Raw genomic sequence first — 16,703 nt, forward strand, 5'->3', positions numbered from 1 at the left:
ACGCAAATATTAAAAGTCTTACTGCATCATGTGGTATGGATGGGGAAAAAAAAGCAAGGGAAGAGTTTTACTCCATCTGGTCAGATGGTCTCTGCTAAAAGGATCAGCCAATTGAAACTGATCCTTTCACCTTCCAATTCCTAGTGTGTTTTTGCTAAAAAAAAAAAAAAAATGTTTTAACACTTCCGGTACAATTTTTATTTATTTTTCCCGGATAGACTGTTAACATAGCTTTAAATTTAATATTTGAGTATGTGTCCACTTAAACCAGGGATGCCCAACCGGAAGCCCCGTGGAGCCCTCTGATATGACCTATCGACCTCATCCTCTCGGATGGCTGGCTGGCAAGCCCAGATCGTGGGTTGCTGACCTGCCATTCTAGAGCATCAGTGTTGTGAATGCAGCCGGCAGCAGAGGAAGCAAGTGGCTGCGGAGCAGAGCTGTATAAGCTGATACTTCCTGTATATCGCCAGTTCATGTCACATTTTTTTTCAGGCAGTTTCAATCGGACCATTCACCTTTTTATAGAGCGGCAGATCTAAACAAACTTGTTAACACCTACCTACCTCCAATCCACTAAAAACAAACCGTGATTTATCCCCTTCTGTCTGGGCGGATCGGAGGGCCCATAGAGTACAGCAGGTTGTATTCATGAAGGGTGCAATATACTAAGTATATCTCCTGCGCCAAATGGAAAAGCCTATAATTTTAAATTAATCAATTAAATAAATAATGAGTATAATTAAATGAATAGTGGTTTGCAGCTGCTATAGTAAAGTGCGAGTGCTCAAATGTGAAGTAATCTATTAATATAAGATTACCTATAGCGCTTGCTTCAATAGGTAATAAAGAAAAAACAGTCCTAACACTGTTAAGAATAATCAAAATCCTCAGCGGCTGCACAGAATGTACCCTGCGAGGCCGGCAGATTGCCCTAAATGTTTTACTGCAGAAGGTTCGTACTTCCACATGTTCTGGACATGCCCACGGGTGGCGGAGTTCTGGGGGGCGGTGTTCGAGGTCATGAACACCCGTCTTCACCTCTCGGTCACGTGCACCCCGGAGCTGGCACTCTTGGGCATCCCTGATATGGTCAGGCGCACTAAATATTCCCGTTTATTGATTTCTCTATTGCTGTATTACGCTAAGAAGGAGATTGTCCTTCGGTGGGTCGCCCCCTCCCACGCTGGCTGCGTGGGAGGCCCTGGTGAATGGGGCTCTCCCAATGTATAAGCTCACCTACATTAATAGGAACTGTCCCCATAAATACGAGAAGGTTTGGCAGCCCTGGATAGATGGCACGGGTTGATCCTTTGGTCTGTTTGTTGCTATCTATCTGTGCTCCTTTTGTTTTTTTCCTTTTTTGTTCTTGTAGACTTGCATCTAGCCCCATTGTGCCTTTTTACCTTGTTCTTATTGCTGGATTCCCCCACTGTACAGGTCTGTTGCCTTTGGCACACCTGCTCTTACCCTGTGGTCTGATGATGTACAGCAGCTACACGTGTACTGTATATTGTATATTGTCCTGTGTTTTTTTCAATAAAGAGCAACCTTGTTTTTAAAAAGATTAATCAAAATGATTAGTGTATAGAAAGGTGTAAAATCCCCCGTGATCTATAATAAGTGGTATGTTAAGAGATGATACACTTTAAATATATAAATACAAAATTGTTATAAATTATTAACGGAAAAATATAAGTTCATAAACTGTGCATGAGGTATATAAATACTCACAAAATTTCCATAAAGTTCATGTGAAAAAATTACAATGTGACTTCTTAGTGATGAAAGCTCAAAATAAAATCAAGTGCACAGTGAGTAGTGCTTGGTGCTCCGTGATAGGTTTTCCACTCTATCCCTGGTGTCACTCCTTGTGCTCCACCGTGAAAAATAGATGAATTTCACCAGATCACTTGGGTCCTATGTGCCTTACGACACTAAGACCATAAGAGCTTTGGTGACCCCCAGGGCCAGGATACGTTCCCTCCAGATGGATACCTTCTCCTTACAGCAACGCTCCTCCTGCCATCCACCGCCAGTCAAAGATGTATATGAAAAGAAGGGGAAGGTCCAGATAGTGCAGTAACATTTTTCCAACAGGTAATTTCCACATAGGTGGAACACACGTTGTGACGTCACATAAACTGGGTGGAACACAAGCCGGAAGTGCCGCTCTCCACACCGTAGCTCATATATGTGACGGCGTTTTATCTATTTTTACTTGTTTTTGGACTCTGTAATGGCTTATTTGGATATTGTGCAATAAATTACCTGTTGGAAAAACGTTACTGCACCAAGCACTACTCACTGTGCACTTTATTTTATTTTGAACTTTCATCACTAAGAAGTCACATTGTAATTATTTCACATGAACTTTATGGAAATTTTGTGAGTATTTATATACCTCATGCACCGTTTATGAACTTATATTTTTACATTAATAATTTATAACAATTTTGTATTTATATATTTAAAGTGTATCATCTCTTAACATACCACTTATTATAGATCACGGGGGTTTTTACACCTTTCTATACACTAATAATTTTGATTATTCTTAACAGTGTTAGGACTGTTTTTTCTTTATTACCTATTGAAGCAAGCGCTATAGGTAATCTTATATTAATAGATTACTTCACATTTGAGGTTGTATCCATGTCCGCTCTGTATATGCAGAGCGAGCACGGACCTGTCATCTGCCTGCTCCGCTCATTGTGGACCGCGACCAGCTACCAAGTTGCTTAAGTGACCTTCATTCCTTAAAAATTTGGGCACTCCTAACTTAAACCATGGGATAGGGCAGGGTCAACTGTATATAGGCAGTTAGTGTGTCTCTAAGCATGGCTTATGTTATGGCATTGATATTAAAAGGGTTTTCACCTTGAGATGCAGCACATTTATGTCAAAGATTCAGTCTTTACTATTTTGGTACTTCATTTACAGTTTATTTCCACTTTTGTAGTCAAGTTTGAGAAAACACTATTTATTGTATGTTTGTTTTTCTTTTTTATTCAGCATAAGGGCTCTTTCACACGGGCGTTCCGTATGTCTGTATATCACCCCATCCGTTTGCGGGTGATATACGGGCATAATGCATGTCAATGGGATTGCGGATGACCATCCGCTGACATCCGATTTGTGTCCTTTCAGTTCTGTTTCGTTTTTTGGAACGGAACAGAATCCTATTTTTCTTCCGTTTAAAAAAAAACTGAACGGATGCAAAATCGGATGTCAGCGGTGTAATCCGCTGACATCCGCAATCCCCATAGACATACATTATGTCCGTATATCATCCGCAAACGGATGGGAGGAAATGCGGACATACGGAGTGGATGACACAAGTGTCATCCGTGTCCGTGGAAAAAAAAGTTGCGCAGCGGAAGAAGAAATCGGAGCGGCCGTGTGAAAGAGCCTTAAAGTTTTAAACAAATACTTACATTCTAAGAGTTTCTGAGGATGAGGTGTCATGGCTGTCTGCAAGTATTTATCAGCTACCTCGGCGAGATCTGAACCAATAGCTGGAGACGGTCCGACTCCAGGTTTCATTAACATACAATGGAGAAGCCCAGCTCTCCTAGACCTTAACCTTTTGTTAGTGTATAAATGCATTACAGCTTTGTACTTTCAACTCATGTTTATTGTAAAGTGCGAAAAAGCTTGTTTACTGTTTTTTAAAAACAACTGCATTAGCCCCCGTTCACACTGGGGCGACCTGTCAGGCGACTTGGTCGCCTGACAGGTAGCCGTAGGTCGCCTGGCATAGAGAAGCTATAGGACCCGTTCTAATAAATCGCTCCGACTTAGAAAAAGGGCCCGGAGCTTCTTTGGGGCGACCCGGAGCGACCTGCATAGACTTCAATGTTATGAAGTCCGTGCCGGCCGCTCCGAGGTCGCGCTGCGAGCAGCGCCGCGACCTGTGAGGTCGCCCCGGGAAGTCGGATTGCCCCAATGTGAACGGGGCCTTACAACTGAGGAGATATTTGCCTCAAGACAGGGTAATTCTGATAAACATAGCTTCCCAACCCCCCTCATAACAAAGAGAACTATGAAGAATTTTTCTGTCCCGGAAATTCCAGTAATGTTTTTTTTTTTATTTTTTTTTTTTTTGCTGTGTGAATGGCTACATGTAACAAATATAAAGTATTTATTATGCCAATTTGACTGCAAAAGTGGAAATACCCTTCAAGAGGGTAACATTTTTTTAAAACCTTTGCTAGATGAATGTCACAGGCATTCATGATAGAACTAGATCAGAAAATATATACCGTGTTTTGGCTACTTGAGCTAATGAGCTGGCAATCACAGGAAATAATAGAGAAAATAGGAGGAAACTTAATGCAGAATGGATAAATGCTTGTGACATTCGTCCAAATAAGTCTGGCATTTCCCATAACATCTGTGCCCAGAGTGCATCTCTTTTGTCTTTCATTTGTTTTGACTCCTGTTCTTTCCAAAAGCAGAAAGGCCGCAGCCCAATTTGCTTTACTAACTTTTCTTGGCGTTCGTTTTTTCTTCCGTCAGCTTTTAGTAGATTGGTAATATGACCATTAAAGAGAGAAAAAGCGCTGCGAATAAAAAATACTAGGTTGACCTTTTGCATAAAAATGACAATGCAGAAAAAGGACCCTAATAGGTAAAAAAAAAAAGAAACTGAGCAGCTTTTAAAAATATTAATATCATTGTCATACCTGTAGATCATTTGCGGCACCCCTGAAGCTTGACCAAAATACTCCCATACAGTTATTCCTCCATCTTGCCTGGTTGCTAGAATATTCCATAAATTAGATACTTGCTCCCTTTAAAAGCTGCTAATGATAAACAACTATTATTAAAATATCTTCCTGTCTGTTCCAAGCAGTAATAACCCCTTCCAGCCATCAAGCTGGCCCTTTAAGAGTTCGTAACGCCAAAGGCGTTACATGGGTTTTCTGGTCATGTGATCACTGAATGGCTATAAGTTATCGTGATTTGGATGCTGTCCCACCAGCTCCCGACTGTAAACTGTGATCAGGACCTGTCGGTGACCGCTAATTCACTCTGCTAGGGGCTCTGAGTGAGCATGCTCCCCACACAATCAAGGAACACCATCTATATGTATATATGTGGCAGGTTGGCGTTAAAGTAGAAGTCACAGGAGAACACTTTGTTCTGCATTCCTGTGAAGGATCCACCCAGGAGCCTGCACCAGCAGCTGGCTCAGCCTCTCAGCGAGCCGCTGAGAGACTGAACCAGCCAATCCAGCACCCTCCACAGTCCAGTGAGCACTGGAGGGGCAGAGCAGAGAGCCAGTGACTGACAGTTACGGCTCTCTTCTCACGGAGAACTGGGTGATCAGTGGTTTTTGATTGCTCGGTTCTTGGTCTCAGAGCTGACGGGGCATTGATGCAGGATCATATGCATGTAGAAAGAAAGTGGCACTTCCAGTCTCAGGAAAGTAGAAACTTGAGTTTTATTTCTTCAAATAAAAAAGTCCAACATCGACATGTGCAAGACAAACAGGATAGCAGCAAACGCGTTTCACACCATGTGCTTATTCATTGCTCAGGATCCACCTAGGTAATGATTGATTTTTTTTTTTTTTTTTCATTCCATTTTTTTTTTCTTAGGCCCCTGCTATGCTGCCACCTATATACCATATGTGTACAGCCACGTTAAGGGGTTTAAGACTAGAATCTGCTTTTGTGTTTGGTAAATGCTACTTATGAGCTGTTTATTCATGCTGTATATAGGACACTTGTGAATACCAATGACCAAACCTCCTCAGAACTTTCCAGTCTCTGAAATTGGGAATTGTCTGTATTCAGTTTATTCCAGATGAACAGAATTGGATGTAAACCTGTGCAGAAGCAGGTGTGTTATTGCTCTGGTAATTTGGCTGGTGACAATGCCTGAATTTCACTAGCAGTCTGTTCAGGGTATGTTTGTGTGTACAGTGCATTTCAACTCTTAATGCCCAGTAGCTTTCATTTCCTTTCCTGCCAGCCTCATGTTGGCAGGTTTGTGCTCAGATTGCTGAATTATGCAGGAAGGCAGCAGTTTGCCAGATGATTAATATAAATATTTGAGTGGTGGTGCTGAATTCATATTTCTGTGCCATACTGTCTGTTTAAATGTAGTACCAAGTGGTCTGCTTTTTTTTTTTTATTTTTTATTTTTTTTATTCAATATAGTTTTCTTTCAGGACTCGTGGGGGGGGGAGGGGGTTTATCAAAACTGGGGTAGTCAGAATCAGGAGCAGCAACCAATCATCTTGTATCTTCAGCTTGTTCAGGTAGGCTTTGCAAATTGAAGTGATTGTAAAGCTTCAAACACACGTTATATTTGCCTGCTCTGTGTAGTGGTTTTGCTTAGAGCAGCCCTGATCCTCCTCTTCTGAGGTCCCCCCTCTAGCGCTCCTCCCATCAACGGAGTGCCTTCATAAATATCTGCTTTTAATGAGAGCACTCACGTAGGCTTGCTCCCGAGCTGCCCTGTCTGTGTCTATCGAGTCCCCACTCCCTTGTCACAAAATTTGATTGTCAGGAGCAGGAGAGAGAGGCAGCGCTGGATTGAAATCATGCTCAGATAAGTATAATGGGGGTGAGGGGGGGACGACTTGTGACACAGGTTTTTTTACTGTAATGCATCAAGGTTAAATAAACCTTTAGGCTTTAGAACCACCTTTTTTTTAACTTTTTACTAAACCCAGAACCGTAAAAATAGTCTGTGTATGCAGTAAAGCATGCTTGTTCTACATACTGTGGAACCTAAGGGATTATTCCTCTGCCTTGTGTAAAAAGTCCCCAATCCATCTCCTGATAATACAGAGCCCTAGGAAGCACATGCTCAGTTTGGTATGTATTGCTAGGGAGGTATTTTTTTTTTCTTTTTTTTTTTGGGAGGGTGCATATGATCAGCACAGGGCCAATCAGAACTGTCCAGACAGAGGGTCAGGGGTCATGCAGCCTCATAACAGTCAGAGGAGAATAAAAACTCCTCCTACAAGCTTTACCAGTGCTTGGCCAGACACTGATAGGAGTCACAAAATTGCTCCAACTGCTGAAGAGAAAAGCTATTTAGCAGTTTTTATTTACTAAAATAATTGCATTTCCACGTTCTGTGTACTGTGGGAGACCAGATATAGTAAATACAGGGTCCTGGGTTTAGTAGCACCTTAAACATAGAAGCTAATTGGTTGCCATGCACTTCTGTTGCAGATTTTGGCTGCTCGTTTTGATAAATTCCCCTCAATCGTTTAAAAGTTCTTTTCAGAAATTAAAAAGACAAAGTGACAGTAGGATTGATTTACTAAAACCGCTTCTAACTTCAGTTGTTCAGTTAAGCTGACCAAAAAAAAGAAACAAATTGGTTTCTATGCAGCGCTGCACCTCATTTTGCACTCTCCAGTTTTAGTAAATCAACCCCATTTGTCTTTTTCTTTAATGACCAAAGAGCATATGTTTATTCCTGAATTTTGATAACGTTTTTGAATTTGATGACCAATAAGCTTGTTGTATCCCAGTGACCAATACAGATTTTTTTTGTCTTTTAAAACTTCAACTGGCTTTTTGGTGCTCAATAATTAGCACAGGTATCGATTGCAAATGAGCTTAACCCTTTTCTCATCAGCTCCCTCTGGCTATTAAGAGGAGCCTAATGCTGGAGGCTGGCAGATGGCTTCGCGATCATGTAATTGGCTGTCAGTGGTCATGTACTGTGCTAAACAGTGACCAAGAGTTGCTGGTGACCGTGCTGGGGGTGCCGAATGAGTGTGCTGGCACTGGCTATACACATATATGCCAGCTCAGTCTTCAAGCCCACTACCATGGTCCAAGGTCACACAGAATGAAGTAACCGTGTATGGCCTAACACATCTTTTATTGCTGTTACTCAACACCCTGATTCTTTGCAGTAAACTTTGTGAAAAATCCATACTTTTTGGTATAGGCTAAACATGCATGCTTGATCGTCCTTCCCGCAATGCACTGCTCGGTGTCTATAAACCTTATTGCTGGCTGGAGCACTGTCACGTGGGTCCAAAAGGAAGAGGTGTCACTACAGCTCTAATTTAATTTAGCTTTAAGTTAGCTCTAACACTAATTTAGACGCTTAGTTGCAGTCCCGTAGGTCATAATTACAACTCTGCAAAAGGGTTTTATAGATTAAGCCTGGTATGTCCTGAATACTACAACTCAATATTTATTCAGCTGGTGGGGCCACAATTAAAGTGAATGGTTTCCTTGTTCTGCATGGGCAAAGCTCAGGTTTGCATTAAATCAGGGGTGTCAAACTCAATTTAATCATGGGCCGCATCAGCATTATGATGGCCCTTTAAAAGGGCCAGTTGTACCTGTAAGACTAGATGTCCAGAGCATTCCCTCCACCTTGCATAAGATGTTAAGAGCCTCTCCACCATCAGAAGTTGAGTTCCCCACCCTCCCATGCATAATAGTGCACCCCCATTACCTTGTGCTGCTGCTGGGAAAAAGCTGGAGGCATTACTGGAAAGCAGAAAGTACAGGGTCTGGAGGAGGGCTGGAGCTCTGCTGCAGGAGAGGTGTGAGGGCCACATGAAATGGACTGGAGGGCTGGATTTTGCCCATGGGCCTTGTGTTTGACACGTGTGCTTTAAATCTTCAAGGCTAAAAGTAAATCATTGGTGCTCAGTGATCATGCTATTGCCATAAACACAGAGAACCTCCTCCAATGTAAGTGTTGAGAATTGCTCCTACATTTGTTGTTGGTGGAAAGAGTTGGCAAATTAGCATTTTTGTCTTAAAGCTGAACTCCAGGCAAACCAATAAATACACAGATAGGATTTGCCATTTTGTCGATCAAGTTGTACGATTTCCTCAGCTCTGCCACACAGCATAGCCTTGTCTGGATGTGCAGAACACCTTATCTTTCTGTGCTGGAGTTTAATAACAATTATGGGTCTTGTTGTTCCCCCAGACAGCAAGTGGACAGTATAAGGAGAAGAAACAGGTGGATCTCATCTCTGTCACTCTGCTCCCTCATATCATCATGTACCCTGTTAGCACATGAGCACTGCAGCACAACTGATTGGCTCCTTGTGCTGCTTCTTCCAATCTGAGCTCTGTTGCTCAGGGATTGAAATTTGGTTACTTGCCCTGCTTGCTTATAATGAATACAGTGCTGCATTAATCTGTGTCTTTTTGACTGGAGCTTTAAACTCCACTTTTGTTTAGAAAAAAAAATCCCCTCTGGTTGATCTATGTACCTTACAAGGTTTTTCACAAACTTTGTTGTAGATTCCTACCTTTTGTTGTTCTGTCTGTATCCATGTGGGAAAGTGAGTCTGAGAGTGATTTCGTATCAATCATCTGCTGCACCTGCAGGGCTCTGAGGAAAGCTGGGCCTGCATCCCTTTAGCCGTGATTTCCTATTTAAAATGTATCTCACTAAAAATGGAATTTTTGTTGCAAAAATTTTGTGTCTTAGGGCAGACTTCTGGGAAAATAAGTGAGCCAATCACACAAGCAGAAATTATGTTTCTGGGGTGTGGTCAGTACACATTCTGTGTACAGAACAGCTCCAGGTGGCCATATTGCATTGCATTTTCAGAAACTTACAACAGCTGCAGATTGAAAAGGAAAGGTCATTTTTAATAACATTCAATTACAATATGACTTGTGTCACAATTGTATACGCTAGATTATTCTTTCCTTATTTGCTATTTTCCCCACTAAAGTGGCTTTAGCCTCCTAAGTATGGTACCTCAAATCACTATTCCAGAAAGCATAATTCTGTGGTAAAATATCCAGTACTTCAGAAGCCTTTTGTCGGACCTTCCTAATTCTGGGGCTGTATAGTAGCTTGTGGATCATCTGTCTGGGCCTGCCTTATACATTCCTGTATTTACGGTTTTAGACTTAAAATTATGAAATGAATGTGGCTCATCTATCGCCACTTGTGATTTAACAGTAAAATATTGTATACTATACAATTAAGTGTAGCATGTGTAGTTTCTTCTGTAAGCAATTACTATTCAGATACATTGGTGGTCTATTTTTCTAGAGGTCATTTTATTCTGTATAATTCTAGCTGGTGATAGCTACACTCTGTAAAAGAAAATGAAGGATCTATTTCAGTATTATAATGTTTTATATCTCTTTTGTGTTACGTTCTGTTGTCAAAATCTGACAATCGTGTATTGTATTCATAAAGCGTCCCATTCATTATTCTGAATAGATTTGTTCTTGTTTGGATTTTCGTGAATTGATCTATTAAAGCTGAAAATTACATTTTGTTGTGTATGGTCCTCATTTATTAAATTAGTACACTGACTTTTGAGTGCCTGTTAAAAAATTATAGAAAATGCAAATGAAGACACCAAGACGAGACACTATGGGCTTGATTTATTAAACTGGAGAGTGCAAAATCTGGTGCAGCTGTGCATGGTAGCCAATCCGCTTCTATCTTCAGCTTGTTCAAATAAGCTTTGACAATAGAACCTGGAAGCTGATTGTACAGAAAGCCAAAAAATCAACATATTAAACATTTTTGTGCTTGTCCTGGGGAAAAAAGTGCTATGCTAAACATGTTCACAGATATAGTACCTAATATATAACCAGCCAATTGAAAATACAGAGTGGAAAAAAACAAATCTTTTCCATTATCTGATGGAGAAGGGGTGAGACGGTTACAGTACACTGTTTCTTCAGGAGTTGGGGAGGTTCATCTAGAAAAGGTATACAGCACAAAATTTATACAAAATCTACGATATTACCAAATCTTTAGAACACAAGCTGTCACTCATGCATGTAAGGTTGAGACCCAGTTCACACTGGTGCGACATAGGATCTTACTTGTGAGAGTACAAGTCGAACGACATATAAAATTCAATGTTTCTCTATGAGAGCTGTCTTAACTGATTCTACACAAGTCTGTCTGACTTTAGAAAAGGTTTCTGCACTACTTTGGTCTGACTTTGATACAACGTCCATGCTATATAGAGTGTAAAAACTCGCATTAAGTAGGATCATAGTCAGATTGAAAGTTGCACGACTATCATGTCAGAGCAGTGTGAACCCGGCCTAAGGCACAGCACCGAAGTCCGACCCAAAAACCACTGGAGAAACAGGACTAGGAGGGAGGGAAACCCTCACATCCAACCAATCCGGTGTCCAATAGTGTTGCATTTTATAGAAATTCGCCTTTCTCTTTTGTTCATTGATGGACACAGCTCCTGAAATTCTTAAGCATTGGGTTCTACTGTCCCCTACAGGAGTAGGACACTAGGCAGAAAAAAAGTCTGGCAGCACCCATGGGCAGTCCCAGGGGGTATACTCCCTCACTTGTGGACTTCCCTGGTGCAAGACAAGTGGGTCCACAAAGTCATTCGTACCAGCTACAGGATCGAGTTTTGCTCTTGTCCCCTGGCAAGGTTTTTTGCTTCCAACCTGCGTCTGTCCCCAGACCGGTTACAGGGTCTGTATGGGGCAAGACGAGACCTGCTCCTTCAAGGAGTGATTGTCCTGGTTCCGACTTCGGAATGTTTTCAGGGTTTTCACTCAAACCTGTTCATAGTTCCCAGGAAGGAAGGCAAGGTGCCTCCAATCCTGGACCACAAGGTGCTAAACTGCTTTGTGCGGGTGCAGAAGTTCAGAATTGAGTCCATTCGAACGGTGATGGCATCCCTACATCAGGGGGTATTTCCTCACCTCTATCGACATCAAGAATGCCTACCTTCACATTCCAATATATGCCAGTCACCAGCATTTTCTCCGCTTTGCTGTGGGAGAGGAGCATTATCAGTTTGTGATGTTACACTTCGGTCTCTCCTCGGGTCTTCACAAAAGTGTTAACCCCGGTGCTAGCCTTGTTGTGCCAACAGGGGATCGCGTTACTGGGCTATTTGGACGATCATCTTCTGCGAGTCAAGTCTGGTTCTGCTCTGGTGGAAAACCTGGAGATCACAATGCAAACTCTCTGTGGGAGTTTGGCTGGATTCTAAATTTTCAGAAGTCTGCTCTGGTTCCATCCACGAAGCTGGATTATCTGGGCCTGACTCTGGACTCTGCCTTAGCCAGAGTGCTCCTTCCTCTGGACAAACTCCAGAAACTGCAGGTTGCAATTTGTCTCCTTCTGTCCAGCAGATAGTCACTCCTCTGGACTTGCATGTGGGTGGTGGGCCTGATGGTGTCTACCTTCAAATTGGTTCCATTTGCACAGTTCCATAGGAGGTCCCTGCAAAGGGAGATTCTGACCAATGGGACAAGACTTTGCAGTCTCTGAACAATCCAATCTGGCTGAGTCAGGGAAGGAAGGAGTTCCTGATATGGTGGCTTTGTTCTCTGGCTGGGCAAATCCTTCCTTCCATATTTAGCCGCAGTGTTGTCAGCCTGCCACGTGTAGTCCTTAAGTTGGCGTTCAAGTTGCCTATTTTAGGTTTATCCAATAGGCAGTGCAAGAGATCAATAGATCTAGGCAGCAAAAATGTAAGTCTTGATCCTTGCTGTAATAGACAAGGCTGGCCATAAGCACCCCCTCAGCTCCCAAAATCCAAGTTTCTTATCCAATAAAAGGTGAACAAAAACACCATTTAATTATTGTGTGCACCAAATGCCTCCACAAACCCAGTTATCTTGTAAAAGTATCGGTGACATCATCACTGTGTTGTACATAGGCTGTGCAGACATCAGAGTTGTGGGTGGGACCCAGCGAGCGCCGTCTGCTACAAGAGAGTGCAGAGACCCAACCAGTCACCCTGCACAAAGAGGGAGAACAGCAGTGACTGGTCTATATTACAGGAAGCTCCTGGACAGAGGACACATTTTCCCACTGATTTATGCCTCATGCATACTGGACATTTAGCCCTGATGCATGCGATCTTGGCGTTTTTGTGCAGGCAGAAGGCACAGGTGTACCCCTGGTCTCGTTGCCAGCAACCTGAGAGGGCTGAAAACTGCTGCAGTTGGATGGTGCACCGAGTGGTACTAACGTTTAGGGCAGTACAGTAAAACCTTGGATTGCGAGTATAATTCATTCCGGAAACATGTTTGTAATCTAAAGCACTCTTATATCAAAGAAAATTTCCCTATAAGAAAAAATGGAAACTCAAATGATTCATTCAACAACCATTTATTCATAAGTCCTTCAGTTTATAGTCCATATAAAAAGCAATGTGATAGGTTGTGTAACCATAAAATGTCCATCCACAAATGGCAGCCTCCACAAGCGGATTAGAAGCAAAATCCAGCAGGAGCTACAGAGTATAAAAGAGAAGAGAGGCGCCTCTAAGTGTAGCAATATGGTTACATTTTAATGAAGGTTCAACATTTAGAAACTCACATGGTTGATGATTAAAGCAGGCACATAGAAGAATGCAGGCATCCCGGGTAAAGCTGCCCACATAGACCATCCTCCTCACCATCGGCAGCCTGCAGTCATGCCCCGGAAGACTACCCTACAGTAGAGCGATCTGGAAGCGAGGCTTATGGAGCGCAGTGTCGAAAGGATGATGTTGATGGTGGTGCAGAGGATGGTCTATGTGGACAGCTTTACCCCAGATGCCTGCATACTTAGATGTGCCTATTTTAATCATCAACTATGTGATTTACTAAATGTTGAACCTTCATTAAATGTAACCATATTGCTAAACTTAGAAGCACCTCTCTTCTCTTTTATACTCCGTTGTGACATGATGCTACCTGTAGATCAAGACCTCGCTCGTTTAATCTCGTTTAAGTCCAAAATCTATAAAAACATTTTGCTTGTCTTGCAAAACGCTCTGTCTAAGGTTTTACTGTATATGCCCAGAGATGAATGCCCATAACACTGGGCAGTCTGCTTTGGGCATTCTTCCCACTAGTACCACTCGGTGTACCTGTGCAGCCGCAGTAGTTTTCAGCCTCTCATAGACTTTTACAGGCTGTTGACTATGGCAGTGGTCCTCCAACCCTGGTCTACAGGGCCCACTAACAGGCCAGATTTTAGGTATTGCCTTGGGGAGATGCAGACTAGAGTACTGCAATCACTGAGCAGAAAATGAGATCACCTGGGATGTATTTCAGTTATCTTGCAAACCTGGCCTGTTAGTGGGCCCTGTAGGCCAGGGTTGAGGACCACTGGACTATGGGTCTAGATTTTGCAGCTGTGCATTCCAGCTGCACCAAAATTCTGGGATCTCTTGCATCTGGGATGAAACGCCTGGTGTTGATGGAGCCTTGCTAAACAGATCTGTAAAAATAAACAGCGCACCAGGATTCAAGTAAGAGTATGCATGCCTCATGTATTTAGACAATCTTTTATTATCCTGGAGCTCAGCTTTAAAGAACTATGAAGGCTTTAGGAGGAAAACTGAGCCAAGCAAAGCTTCTAAAAGAAAAGTTGAGATTGCATGACGTTTAAGTTGCATATATCTGGATCTACTTGCATTAATTATTAGCACATGTACTATATTCAGTTTGTATAGTTAGAACTCCTGATCTGCTTTTTTTTTTTATTCCAGGTCAGAATGAACTGAAGCCACTAGATCAGCTTGACATTCAGGCAGTGACATAACTGTAGCCATAGCAGCCCAGGTGGCTGCTATGGGGCTGGGTGGGAGGGGAGACCCACTAGGGAGTTTAAGGTAGCATAAACAATGAAAATCAGCGTGCATGTAAGGGTAACACAGATCCACGACTACTGCATCCTAAACCCTGATTCTGAGCTGTTGTTAGCTGGACATGTACTGTTTGAATTTCGGCCAGTTTCTCATTAAAATTCACTTAGTTGGTGGCCTTCTTGGCCTACTCCTACCTGACATGCTTTGAATATATATATATATATATATATATATATATATATATATATATATAAAGGAGTTGGTCGAAAAGCGTCTGCATCCACTTGGGTATTCAGGACACAAAATACCATAATTTTTTTTTTTTTTGTGTAAAGCCAGCTTTGGTCATACTTCTCCTTCCCCCATCAGAAAATAGATTTATTGTCTTCAAAGCTTCTGGGCATCATTCTGATATTAATCTGTATATGTAAAACAGTCTTTCATGAGGCTAAAAAGTTCCATTAATCTAAGAACTGAATTAGAGGTATGTAATTTTGCAAAAAAAAAAAAAAAAATCAGTTTTTAAAGAAGTTTATATTAAAGCGTTTGTTAACCTAAAATAAAATATTGATCCTGTTCCCTTAAAGCATTTTACACAGCACAGTGCTTGTATTGTGTAATTTGGCCTCTTCTATCACCTAAAATAACTGACTGATCCTGCCTGGCTATGTCCCCTCCTCTGTAAACTGACCACGGTATAACATGGCTGCTGAACCCTGACACCGTGGTCAGTCTATGTGCCTTCGTCATCTGCAGCTTTCCTGTCCCCCCTCCCTCCCTCCCTTGCCTTTCTGCTCCTGTCAGTGCCCGCCCCCCCTCCCTGCTGAAGTTTAATTTAAACTTTCATACCATCCTGTCTGTGTAATAATCCTATGTGCCCCTGTGTCTGTGTTTTATTAAAAAAAAAAAAGCCTTTTTTTAACCAGTTTTCAGATTCCTACTCACATGACCCGTCTCCTCCTCCTCTCCTTTGGTCACGTGAGTGGCGATCGGCGAAAACTAGTAAAGAATGGCTTATTTTTATAAAACACAGACACGGGGGGCACACAGGAATATTAGACAGGATAGGAAAAATTGGCTTAACCACTTTAGGGTGTAAAGAGTAATTGTGCAAAAGGACCTTAACATGTATAGCTTGGAAGAAAGAAGAGACAGAGGGGATATGATAGAAACTTTTAAATACATAAAGGGAATCAACTCGGTAAAGGAGGAGAGCATATTTAAAAGAAGAAAAACTACCACAAGAGGACACAGTTTTAAATTAGAGGGGCAAAGGTTTAAAAGTAATATGAGGAAGTATTACTTTACTGAGAGAGTAGTGGATGCATGGAATAACCTTCCTGCAGAAGTGGTAGCTGCAAATACAGTGAAGGAGTTTAAGCATGCATGGGATAGGCATAAGGCTATCCTTCATATAAGATAGGGCCAGGGACTATTCATAGGATTCAGATATATTGGGCAGACTAGATGGGCCAAATGGTTCTTATCTGCCGACACATTCTATGTTTCTATGCATTGGAGCACTAACAATTTTGTTATAAAATAATTAAAGTAATATATTTTTTAAATATTTTTTTATTAACTACTAAACCACAGTGTTTAACGCTTGCAGGCTGAGGAAGGACTTCAAGGTTTTAAACCAAATATCTAAGAATTTATACTCCAAAGATCTGTTGATGCTTAAAAAAAATAAATATAATACTGGTAAACTGAGTAAGTTTAAATTTGCTAATATCAAGGACTTTGAAGGTGCTTTGTTGTTTAGTTGTGTCTGACATTTCTTGACCTCATGGACCATCGCGCACCAGGCTTTTCTTTTCTCCACTGCTTCCTGGAGCTTGCTTAACATCATGTTCATTGTTTTTTATCTATCCATCTTATTTTCTGTCATCCTCTTCTTCTTTTTCCTTCCATGTTTCCCAGCATCAGGGTCTTTTCCAATGAGTCCTTGTGAATGAAGGTGCTTACTGACAAACATATAATCTATTAACCACTTGCCGACCACCGCAAGTACATTTGCTGCGGCAGTCTGGCGCTCCTGGGCAAACCGACGTAGTACTAAGTCGCTCGCCCAGGAGCCTGTAGGGGGCAAGCGCATGGCGCCGGAGGCGCACCCCCTCCCCCGCTCGTTCCCTGACATCACCCGCGCAAG

The sequence above is a fragment of the Pelophylax lessonae genome (assembly GCF_965119305.1).
Source record: "Pelophylax lessonae genome assembly, chromosome: 4".
NCBI classification, from domain to species: Eukaryota; Metazoa; Chordata; class Amphibia; order Anura; family Ranidae; genus Pelophylax; species Pelophylax lessonae.